Below are 13069 nucleotides of genomic sequence, written 5' to 3'. Positions count from 1 at the left end.
AATAAGTAAATATAGGTATGGTTAGGAAATTCAAAAAGTACAGGAAGAATGCAACCACTCTCCCCAAAGATAAATTATTCGAACGGTTTTCTTAATTCATTTTTTTAAAGACATAAATAAATATAACAAGTGTTTTTGGAAATAATTTGTCATATCAGCACTTATAGATCAGCCTCATTGTTTTTGAAGACTATATAATAATCTACTGTAGAATTTAAGTTACTTAACCAATCACCCAGTTATGGAATTTGCGAAGTTTTCTGTTTGGGGCCAGTGCTATCATGAGTTTCCAAACAACCGTGAAGTCCCCTCCTTCCTGCCAAGAGTCCCAGGAGGGAAGCTCCCCTGGGAGACGGCAGAAGTGCCAGTCCTGCGCCCCCAAATTCCACATCCCACAGCAATGGTTACGGATGCCCTTTCCTCGGTTCCCTCAGAACAGCTGAGACACCACTGCATTTTGGGGGCCCGTAACAATACATGCATACAAATACATAAATAGAGGCACCCTGGGTAAAATGGTGTATTGAAACCTTCTCACAGACTTTTTCTTTTCCCAGACAAAACAAGAGGGAGGAAAAGGAAAAGAAATGAAGTCAGAGGAGACAGCTGTGGGGGGCGGTGGGGATCTCACAAGCCCGCCCGGGTCAGTCCCAACTCGGCCCGAAATCTGCAGAGCAAGGAACTCTCCCCCATACACGCATCAGTGGAGTCAGGGGCCCTGAAGGACCCCTTTTCTCCTTCTTCTGACAGTGGAGGTGGAAAAATGGCTGCTGGAACATTCAAACTATGACACACAGAAAGTGAACAAGGAGCCTGACTCTGCTGGAGATACCCCCAGGGCTACACATAAAAACAGAAAAAGAATCCAAAGTTGGAGATCCACTTCCCTAACTGGATGGGTGAATGTGGTATAAAACCTTTAACAAAATCTCAAAGGAGAGCATGGAGCCTGGCTAGGCTAATATGCCTGCATCTCATCCCCACCAGCATCCCAACCATCCCTCAAGCTGGAGAAAACTGGCACATATAGGATGTGCTCAGACACTGCATCAGAGTTTGAAGGAGAAATCAAACTTGTCTCAGGATGACTGAAAAGAGAGTCAAGGACAAATACAACACCTGGGCTAAGCGGCCCAAGCATCAGTCACATGAAAACGAAGAGTGAAACAGCTATCTAAACATTCTGGAGGGAAGCAGACAAACAAAGCCAGCAAAAGAAAGCCATGGCCATGGCTGGAAAAGAAACAACTCAGATAAAATGAAGAATTTCTTTACAACTGTTTCATAAAGAAGAACAATTTAGTAAGAACAAACATTCAGAAAACAAGAGCTGATAAAAAAGATGATAAATAAATAAATGAAAAGACAAGTTGCAGATCTAAGGGGTAAAAATAACCCAAAAAAATCATAACTGTGGAACTCTAAATGATTTAGAAACCACAAAACAAAGATAACAACACTGATTTTAAAAATATAAAATAAAAAAAAACAGTTTTAAAGGCAAAAATATTAACACAAAAACCTAACAGAATCAGCTTTGAAAAACAAAAGACTCCACAGCATAAGGATAATTGCCATCCCTGAAGCAGAGAATCCAACAAATGGAACAAAAAATATGCTCAAAGACATAACACGGGAGAATTTCCCTAAAACAGAGAAAACGTTATTTCAAGACTGGGAGAGTACGCCATATTTCTGAAAACTAAGCTGCAGCTGAACTAGAGCTATTGAACCTCCGAGATAAAGGAAATATACTGCAAATAGCCACACAAGAGGAAATGCATCTACCTGGCCTCAAACATATGCTCAAAATGTTCAATGCTAGATAACAACGCATCAATAGTTACAGAGTTCTAAGAGAAAGGAAGTGTGATAAAAACACAATACCCAGCCAAAATGACCCTTAAATAAAACCAGCATACATACATTCTCAACCATAAAAGAACACAGATGATTACTAACCATGAACCCTAAGGGGAAAAAGGCTTAGCAATGAAATCCAGCCGAAATGAAAATGGGACAAAACTAGAAATCCAATTAATATCACTCTGCTTTCCATACACTGACCAGCAACAATAGGGCAACGCCTGCTGGAAGAATAGAGTTTTGTTGCATTGCTGATCTTACAGAAATGAGAGAGTAAAAGAAATCTCCAAAGAGCTCGGAGGAGAGAATTGACAAAAGAAATTAATTAAAAAGAATAAAGAAGTCATGAGTTGAATCTTTAACTGCAAGGTTGAATTACAAAAGAGAGCGTACCCCTCAAGGGGGATGGAGAGAAAGCAGGTGAGGCATTTAAATAGCTAATGGCTGAGAATTTTCCAGAACATATAAACTGCACAAATTCCACTGATACAAGAAAGATAACATGTACCAGGAAACATAAATCCACATTAACAGCTTCAGCACAAGAGTCAAAGAGGAGATCCCAATTCAAGAAATAAGACACACTACCTCAAAGGAATAAGTAGACTTATCAAAGACTCATTAACAGCGGGAAACCAGAAGACAATTAAATATCTTTAGATTACTTGGAGAAATCTGGTTGATCTAGAATTGTGTACCCAGAAAACTCACCTCTCAAAAATGAGGGTAAAAGAATATTTTCAGATAATCAGAAACCAAGTTATCCAACATAAGGACACAGACTGGAGGAAAGTAAAGAGACAAAAAATATATACTAGGTAAATAGTAAACAAATTAACTATGGTAATATCAGACAAGAGACTTGAAGACACAGAGCACTATTAGATACAGAGAGGATCACTACATAATAAAATAAGTGATGCAATAGGAAAATATAATAATTTTATGCATTTATATGCTTAATAAATGTAATCAAAATAAATAAAGCAACAACTGATAGAACTACAGAAAGAAAATTCTGAAGTTACTTTTCATAGGAGAATTCAATCCTATCTCGCCATCATTCTCATAATTTTCAGTAAGAAATTGTTTGTTTGTTTGTTTGGCCACACGGCATGCGGGATCCTAGTTCCCCAGCCAGAGATCAAACCTGTGCCCCCTGCAGTAGAAGCAGGGAGTCTTAACCACTGGACCGCCAGAGAAGTCCAGAAAGTGTATTTTTAAAATAAAACACCATTACAGTTCTTTTTTTCTATCAACTATTCATTGTCATCCAAGAGTAAAGACATTAAAGACGCAGCAAGCTTATAAAGTACTATTTTCTAAAAGAAATAGAAGGAATTTTCATCTTTATTATCTTACTTTTGGTCATGCAAACACTTTGATGATATAAATCTTTATATCTCCCATAAATCTGGTCAGAAATCACTTTTGATTTTGTTGACTGAGTTAAACAGTCTATAGTAGGATAAAGTACTGGGTACAAGTGGTCCGAAGCAAGATAAAAGACTACAATAAAAATGCTAGATCTTAAGAAAGAAACTGGTGTATGCACTAATCGCTTTGTGCCTTGGTTTAGTATTAACATGATGTCTGTGTAAAATGACAAAAAGAACCACTGTTGAATCACGTTATATTTCTTGTCATTCTGCATTATCCCAGATTGCTAAATGTGTTCTTCCTGAGAAGCCTGATTGAATAACTACATACATTTACTTTCCTATGTGACAGTTTTTTCACTGTTAGAGATTTCAGCAATTAAAGTGGGAAACAGAAGCTTAGGTTATTTTCCTTAACAAAACTATGCTCCTTGGACCCACATTATTATGATGGTTTCGTGCTCTTATACATCGGATGTCTTAAGCTGAGTGCAGTTTAGGGGATCCTCTGTAATTAAAGGAAGGTCCTTCTTTCCTTTAACACTGTGATCCAACCTGTGACAAATCTGTACTATATACTATGTAAATGGCTAATAAGTCAATTACAAGCCAACTGAATGTACCAACCTTAGTGCTGGTGCTGAAATCTCTTCAGAATAGTCATCATGATCTCAAAGTTTGTTTCATAAGTGTCAATCAAAACGGAAGATGAAACACTAATGCATGTTGAATTCTCATGCTTTAGGTGTATTTCCTTTTTTAGAGTTTTTCATTCTTTGCTATTTTTACCGTACTGTTTCATTTAAAGTTCCTACACGCTAACTTTGTTTGTGCAATTGAAATAAAATTGCAGTATATACAAAAATAAAATAGGATACCATTTATAGTATCAATGAAAAGTTAAAGTAACTGGGGGTGGGGAGAATCTAACCAAAATATGTGCAATTATTTCATGAAGAAAATTATGAAACTTTATTAAAAGACACCAGAGAGAACCTAAATAAATGAATAAGCATTGTTAATGCATAAGAAATAGCAATATCATAAAGATGTTAATTCTACCCAAATTGATCTATAGGTTCAATACAATTCCAATGGAATTCCAACAAGGTTTTGTTTGTTTTGTTTTGATTTTGCTGTTGTTGTCAACTTTAATGAGCTGACATTTTTTAATGCGTAAAATTATTTGGGAAAACAAAGGGACTTCCCTGGTGGCCCAGTGGTTAAAACTCCGTGCTTCCAAGGCAGGGGGTGTAGGTTCGATCCCTGGCTGGTGAACTAAGATCCTACATGCCACGTGGCATGGCCAATAATAATAATAATAATAAAATAATTTAAAAAAAAAACACAGGGAGAAGAGTAGAGAATGTGAGAAAAAAAAGCAAAGAAAACAAAGACCAAAAAATGTCCAAGACAATTTTCAACAACAGATTAAAAGAATCTGTCCTCCCACACATCAAGACTTTATATAGAATGACAGTAAGTAAGACCACTTGCTATTACTTCAACAATATGGAAACTGACCTAGGGAACAGTGCATAGAGCCTAGGAACAGAGGTTTGTATACTTGGAAACTTGATGCAGGAAAAAAGGTGGTCAACGGACCAATAGGAGAAAAACTTGCTATTCAACAAATTGTGCCACATAATTGGTTATCCTCAGAGTGAGGGTACAGATCTCTTAATGTGGAGAAAAGAAATTTTTTAAATGTTTGCAAGAAAACATAGAGCATCTCCTTCAGTTTTGTTTGTCTTAAATAATACACACACACACACACACACACACACACACAACCCATAGACCACAAAGGAAAAATAAGCCATGTTAAATTAAAATCTCTGATCCTCAGAGAAGCTATCTGAAAAGTGAGATTCACCACAGACTTGAAGAATCTATTTCAACATACACAACAACAAGATAGTATCCAGAATATATACACATGCCTACAAATCAGTGAGGAGATAATCCAATAGAAAACAGTCAAAAAACAGGTGAAAAGAAGAGCAAATTATGGACCCTCAGAAATATACGCTCAGATATTCGTCTCAGTAGGACTCAGGCAGACACAAATTATCCCCAGGAGATACCATTTTACATCTACCAGTTTGGGAAAAGTAAAAAGTATTGGTGAGGATACAGATGAACAGGATCTTAGAAGGCAGCCTGACAACATTGTTAAGCTGAAGATGTGCAGATTCTACGGCTCAGCAATTCAACAACTATGTAAGAGGTTGAACCATATTAGTTTACCTATATTAGACTAGCTTTAACCTATAAAAAAGGTTCCACCTAATAGTTACTTTTTGAGAAGCCATAAATAAGTGTGAACCAAAGGTGTGCTCAATCCTGCTGACAGTAGCATTATTTGTGAATGAAAAACATTTGAGGAAGTCATGCAAAAAAAAAAAAAAGAGGATGGATCAATAAATGCTGTGCACTAGAGCAATAAAACAAGTGACCTCATTCCTTCCTCAGGAGGAGTGTACCGGCAAGGCGCTGGGGAAACAACAGTGAACACACACAGGGGAGGGGGTGTGAAGGCCTGTGAAGTATTTCCCTGGAGCCCAGAGCCCCTGAAGGAGGTGCTGCTGGGGACGCAGCTGTAAAGAGGGCCAGGCCCTCCTCCCGCCTCTCGTCTGCATCCCCTGAGTGCTCACGAGCTCTTGCTCATCCACCACTTCATCCTCCCAACATCAGTGAGGTAGGGAACACTGTGCCCGTTTTACACACTGGGGAAGGAAGCTGCAGTCCAACGTAGAATTAGCCTGCTGCCCGTCTCCTTGGAAACAAAGGGCTTTGCAATACGCGTGAAATTCTACTGTGTCTCTTTGGGGCGCTTGGGCCTCTGGATGCCAGCCGCTCAGAAGAGAAGACTTTCCCATAAGTATTACGAGGTCCTTGCCATAAAATACTGCAAGAGAAGCGGGTTCCAACAGAGCGAGAGCCAAAGCCCAAGGGCAGCCACCAGCTGAGCTGGTCCAAGTCCACCGCAGGTCAGAACTGGGGCTTCTGACTATCTCTCCCTCACAGTCCGAACTTCCCTCCCCAAGAGGACCTTTTCCAAACCTTTATGTTGGTTATGGAGTTAGTTTGGTACTGAGAGGAAGACATGAATAAACTCTCCCTTTCCTTAATTTTTTTGAGCTTTATACTGAAAAACAGTTGCTTTTCTTTCAACAAACATGCATTAAACATTCATTTAACACTTTGCTCTTTCCAGCACTGCTCGGGGGACTTCAGAGTGAGTCGTAACGCTGAATGAGAAATAAATTCTTCCCTCAAGGACTCGAAGGAAACAAGCAATCATCCAAGTTAAAGGGAACACTGGTAGGAGATGCACATTGGTACAACCTTTCTGGAAGTCGGTGAACTATATGTTTCAAAATAGTAGATGTAGGGCTTCCCTGGTGGCGCAGTGGTAGAGAGTCCGCCTGCCGATGCAGGGGACACGGGTTCGTGCCCCGGTCCGGGAGGATCCCACATGCCGCGGAGCGGCTGGGCCCCTGAGCCATGCCCGCTAAGCTTGCGCGTCCGGAGCCTGTGCTCCGCAACAGGAGAGGCCGCAACAGTGAGAAGCCCGCGTACCGCAAAAAAAAAAAAAAAAGTAGTAGATGTGTAGACTTTTTGAAACAAAGATTCCAATTCAATGGATGTTTCTAAGGAGACAATTGGAAAATACGTACTCCCCCAAAAAAGTGATTTTGATATTGCTTCCTTCCACAGTTAAGTCCAGTGATCATACAGAAGGCTACAGCCAAAAGGCTGACTGAGGTCACAGGAGAGGAGAAGGGCAAGGGGACCAGCGTCCAGGGACGGCGTGCTCTGTGCATAGGGACACAGATGGCCCCAGATGACCGCAGGGCACACAAGAGAGGAGGGCTGAGACCACCCTCTCGCCCCAAGCACCTGCTCACACTGAACACAGTTCTGATCCAAATTCCAACTGGCCTTGTTTTTTAACTCAAAAATGATACTAAAATATAATTGGTGAGCAAATATGCTCCAAAAGCAGAGAAAATTCTGAATGAAAACGAAGAGCTATGAAAGATTATAATCCTACAAAATAGTAGAACATATTAAAGTATCGATGCTTTCTAAAAAATGAAACTGGTGCAAAAATGCAGATCAATGAAATAGCATGGGAAGTCCAAAAACAGACTCTACTGAGTTTCAAAACACATGACAAAATAGCGTTTCTGATCCAATGAAGCAAGGAAGAATTCCCCCATGGTGTCAGGCCACCTGAATTCGGATCTTGTCACAAAGGTAAACTAAAGCCTTACACAGTGCTCAGAAGTGCACTCTCTGTAGACAGAAGTCCAGAACAGTAAATTGAATAGTAGAAAAATTAGAAGAGAGGAGGAGAATATTGGTCAAACCTATGGATGAATGAAGCATATCATTCCTGCCATTTGGGAATTACTAAAGATGTACTTCAAAGAGAAGGAGAGATGATAAGATACACAAATTTTATCTGAACAATAAAAATAAGGAAACACAGAAAAAGAACAAGTAGCTGTGGAAACACTGGTAATACATGTAGCAAGGTCTTAATAACCAAACAGCAAGAGAAAATGCCAAGCCTCTAATTATGAAATTGGAAGAGAATTTGATGTGCAGTTAATATAAGGGACGATACATATTTTTTAAAATGCTCCTTCTTACACTAAGCCCTCAAGATAGAATATTGAATACGCTTTACTATAAGCTACTTGCACAGGTACTAAACCTGCAAAAGCAGAGACCACACACACCCTCACAGCTGGAGAACCACTGCAGGGCCAGAAGACACCATCAGCAGGCATCACGGGGCTTGACATCCCTTCTGGAAAGAAGCCACCGACAGGTAGCACGAACCATCGAGATGGATGGTAATTTGAGCCCCCTTTGGCTTACGTTACTATTTCGGATTTATTCTAAGATCATTACTTTTAAGCAGACTGGGAACCAGGCGGCCCCCACGAGAGGGGAGCTCAGTCTCGCCTGTATCTGGGGCTGACACGCCACACCAGCTGCGTGACTGACAAGAGTTCAAGGCTGTGCTGGAGATGGGTCCCTCTAGCAGCCCCTCGGAGAGACCACCAAACCATCCCCAGCCAGAAAGAGTTTCCTAATCCTTGCTGTTTGTAGCGTCTTGTCCTATTCAGCCATGCTAGTCTTCAACAAATATACCCAACACGTGTTTTTTCAAAGCTCTTCCCTGGAGGAACCTGGGAGAGAGCCCTGGGGCTCCAGGCAGCGTGGACCAGACCCAGGTGGTGAAATGGGACCGGGAAGGCCCACCAGGCAGGCTGTGGGGAGACCAGGCGAGCCCCGATCCTGGTCTAAAGAAGATGATGGTCTGACCCCGCTGGGCTTGGCAGCCGTGACCCAGGCGCAGGTGAGAGGGGACTGGCAGTGGAGAGACTCCATGCTCACAGGCCCACCCAGGTCCAGTGCAACTCTGCTTCCACTCCCATTTTCAGTCTTTTACAGCAGCCCCTTGCCCCACACCCAGAGGTGATTCTCTAAGTCTGAGACAAAGGTCAAGATGGGATGCAGGTACCACGCCTCCCCTCCCCTTTGGTGGTGGAAGGGGTCTAGGGTATGCAGGTCAGACTCCGCCAGGAGCTTCAGCTTCATACCAGCCCCTGCCGGTGGGCGCACCCCGGGGACCAGGGCGCACAGGCACCATGGAGGCCCTCGGGGGAGCACTGTTGTGGCTGCAGCAAGCAATGGTCCCCAGCGGGTGGGAACCAGGGGGAGAGAAGGGTACACACTGAGTGGAAAGCGCAGAGCTGACCTCAGACCGAGGCCCTGCAAAGCGGTCCTCGGAGCTCCTGGCTGGAAAACGTGCTCTTTGGTCTAGAAGCTTGCCCAGGAGACAGCCTCAGCTACAATACAACCTCATCAAACAAGCCTCGAGGTCCTCTGCCTCTTTCTCTGCAGTTATTGTTACTAGGAGGTTAGTTTGGTTTTCTTAACCTTTCTTATACTTGAAAAAACCAGGCCTATCTGGGCCAAAGAAAGCAACTATTAATAAATAAACCAGGGAAACAACAGGGTTCCCACCAAGTAAGAAGGAGGCGGCTTGTTTTGTGATTTTTGGGTGTTTGATTTTTTTTTTTTTCATAGAAGCTACACAAACCCACCGTCCTAGAAACAACCTTCCAGACTAACCTTCTGATAATCTTGTCATCTTCCCTCCAATATTCTGGTAGCAATTTCAGCAAAAGAGCAATATAAAGGAGGTGGGTGTACCTAGAGTCTGTCATAAAGGGGGGAGTATGTCAGAAAGAGAAAAACAAATACCGTATGCTAACACATATATAGGGAATCTTAAAAAAAAAAAAAAAAAAGGTTCTGATGAACCTAGGGGCAGGACAGGAATAAAGACGCAGATGTGATGAATTGGGAGATTGGGATTGATATCTATACACTAATATGTATAAAATAGATAACTAATAAGAACCTGCTGTATAAAAAATATATAAAATTTTAAAATTAAAAAAGGCACAGGTGTGGAGAATGGACTTGAGGACATGGGGAGGAGGAAGCGTAAGTTGGGATGAAGTGAGAGAGTGGCATGGACATATATACACTACCAAATGTAAAATAGATAGCTAGTGGGAAGCAGCTGCACAGCACAGGGAGATCAGCTCAGTGCTCTGTGACCACCTAGAGGGGTGGGATAGGGAGGGTGGGAAGGAGATGCAAGAGGGAGGGGATATAGGGATATATGTATACATATAGCCGATTCACTTTGTTATACAGCAGAAACTAACACAACACTGTAAAGCAATTATACTCCCATAAAGATGTTAAAAAAAAAAAGAAAAAAACCTCGGTGGTGCTGTGAGATAATAAGCATATATATCTGGCCTTTATCCTGGTTCAGAAACCCTTGGAATGTCTTTTGTTACAACTGCTATGGACTGAATGTCTGTGTCCCCCTGAAATTCATGTTTGGAAACCCTAACTCCCAACGTGGTGGTGTTTGGAGGTGGGGCCTTTGGGAGGTGATGAGGGTTAAATGAGTTCATGAGGGTGGGGCCCCCATGATGAGATGAATGTCCTTACCGGAAGCAATCTGCAGGCTGGGTTGAGGGCCTTCACCTGGGACCTGAATCAGCTGGCACTTTGACCTTGGACTTTCAGCCTCCCTCCCTGCGAGAAATGACTTCTATCGTTTAAGCCCCTAGTCTATGGTATTTTGTTTTGGCAGTCCCCAGCCAACTGAATAATAACAAACCCCTTTCCACTGTATCTGACCCCCGGGGAGGGGAGGGGAGCAGATCTGGAGATCGGGTTCAATCCTGTGGTCAATGGTTTATTGGATCATGCCTAGATACTGAAAACTCAATTTAAACACTCTGAACGCCAGGCTTGAGGGAGCTTCCAGTTGGTGAAAATGTGGATGTACAGAGGGAAGCTCACACTGACCCCTGCGGACAGGAGCGCCTGCATCCGGGACCCTCCTGGACCTGGCCTACCTGTTGTGCTGCTCACTTACAGCCTTTACGATAAAATGGTAGTCGTAAGTATAACACTTTCCAGAGCTTTGTGAGCCATTCTAACAAACTATCAAACCTGAAAGAGTTATGGGAAGCCCCCAGTTTGAAGCGTGGGTAGCCTGGGGACCCTGTTTGCAGCTGGCGTCTAAAACAAGAGCAGTATTGTCAAGTCAAGACCATGCCCTTCAACCTGTGGGATCTGACATAATTCTAGGTAGTTCACTGTCAGAATCGAATCAATCTGTAGGCCACCCACACACCCAGTGCTGGAGATTGTCAGAGAAGCACACTAGGGGGAGGGTTCCGGAACTTTCTCATCTTCCCAAACTGAAACTCTGTCCCCATTAAACACTAACTCCCCATCTCCCTCCCCAGACCCAGTAACCACCATCCTACTTTCTGTCTCTGTGGACTTGACACTCTAGGGACGTTATGTAAGTGGAATCCTACAGCAGTTGTCCTTTTGTGATGGGCTTCTTCCACACAGCAATGTTCTCGAGGTTCATCCGCGTTATAGCACGTGACAGAGGTTCCTCCCTTTTTAAGGCTGAATCATTCCCATTGTATGGATTGCCACACTTTGTTTATCCAGTCATCTGTTGATGGACATTTGGGCCGTTTCCACATTTTGCCTGCTGTGAACACAGGTGTACCAACATCTGTTCAAGTCCCTGCTTTCAATTCTTTTGTGCAAGTGCCCAGACATGGAATTGCTGGATCACGTGATGATCCTACGTAGAATTATTGGAGGAACTGCCGTACTGACTTTTTTAAACCATATGGCTTAGGGGAGTCACATAACCTCCGATCCTGGGGGAGCTGGAAAGCCCTTGGGCCACAGACAAGCAGCCAGATGATGAATGTCTTCACTGACATCTGTGCATCCCTGACTCCTAGACCAGAGCCGGGCCCGGGGGTGCCGGTGGGAGGGGGACTGCTCCACTCCATGGCATCAGGGGATCCGCAGAGGAGAGTAAAGCAAGGCCAGCAGCAACCACAGCAACGGAGGGAGAAGCTTGGAAGGCAGGCCAGCCACCATCTCAGGACCAATGGCGACAGAGGTCTCCCCGAGGCAGCGAGCATCCCAGGATCCCCTCGTTGCCTGTGCGAGCCTGATGGGAGGAGCACCACCGCGGTGGCGTGAGAGAAACCGACACCCACGGAGCCAGGTGACCTTCACCTGCGGATCCTTGACACCCTCATGACTAAGGGAGAAGGCGTCGTTATTCTAATGTCACAGGTGAGCAGCTGCCCTAGGTCACAACAGAGCCAGGCCCACACGTGTGCATAGGTGCATCGTGACCCAAGAGGGTGGGTAAGACGCCACCAGCACCTGTGGCCTCAGCACTGTCCTTCCTGTCTGGGACTAAAAAGAACTACACAGGCCTCTTCTAAACGCCCACGACAGGACGTGAGATCCCTCCTCAGGCTGCAGTTCCCGGCTCTCCTGAGCCACATGCCCCTGGGGAGTCTTCCGAGGCAAAGTCGGCTCCCTCCCTCCCACACCGGGACCAAGGTTCCCTCGCCACAGGATCGGTTCATTTCCGCAGCGCACATTTCACTGGTATCTACTCTAGGACAGTCATACGTTACCTTTAAAAACTTTTCTTTTTAAACCATCCTCTCTGGAGGAGACCCTAAAACGAGCAGGCGCGCCCCACCCTCGGCTGGGCTCCCCGGCTCGCCCCGAGGGTGGGATTGGTGCCGAAACTCTCCTTCCCCCGGGAGGTCAAGGCAACTGAGTGCCATTCCTTTCCTGCTTAGTGAATGTCTGCGCACCCACGTGTGCACGGGGCCTGCGTGTGTGTGGGTACATGTGTTGTGTGTGCCCGTTTGCACGGGGGCGTGTTCTGTGCGGGCCCGTGTGTGTTGTGTGTGCACGTGCGCACACGTGTGCGCAGAGCACGCCACACCAGCGCAGCCGCACCGTCTCTCAGACCTCCTGAACCAGCTCTCCAGCTGCCCCGGTCCTCAGTTCCGGCCCCAGTTCTCTCTGGCCCAGAATGGAGGGAGAGACGGACCCGGTTGCTGGCGGGCGGTGAGGGCGGGGGAAGCACCGTCAGCCCCGGAGTCCTCCCGGAGACCACACTAGTCCACAACTTAGGCTGTCGTGGTGGAAATGCGTGTGATCATTACTTTCATCCCGTCACAAGAGTCCGACCGGTGTTCCCCGCGGGTGGGCACCATTCAACCCTCGTGGGGCCGTCACGTGGCCTCACAAGCCCCCCCCCCCCGGGGTGAGGAAGGGCGGGGTCTCCCCCGACGGATGGGCAGGGCCCCTCCCCGCCATGGCCAGCAGAGGGCGGCGCAGGCCCACCCGGGCGCCTCCGC

The sequence above is a fragment of the Tursiops truncatus genome, chromosome 9 (genome assembly GCF_011762595.2).
Source record: "Tursiops truncatus isolate mTurTru1 chromosome 9, mTurTru1.mat.Y, whole genome shotgun sequence".
In the NCBI taxonomy this organism is placed as follows: Eukaryota; Metazoa; Chordata; class Mammalia; order Artiodactyla; family Delphinidae; genus Tursiops; species Tursiops truncatus.
This window is presented reverse-complemented; position numbering follows the sequence as displayed.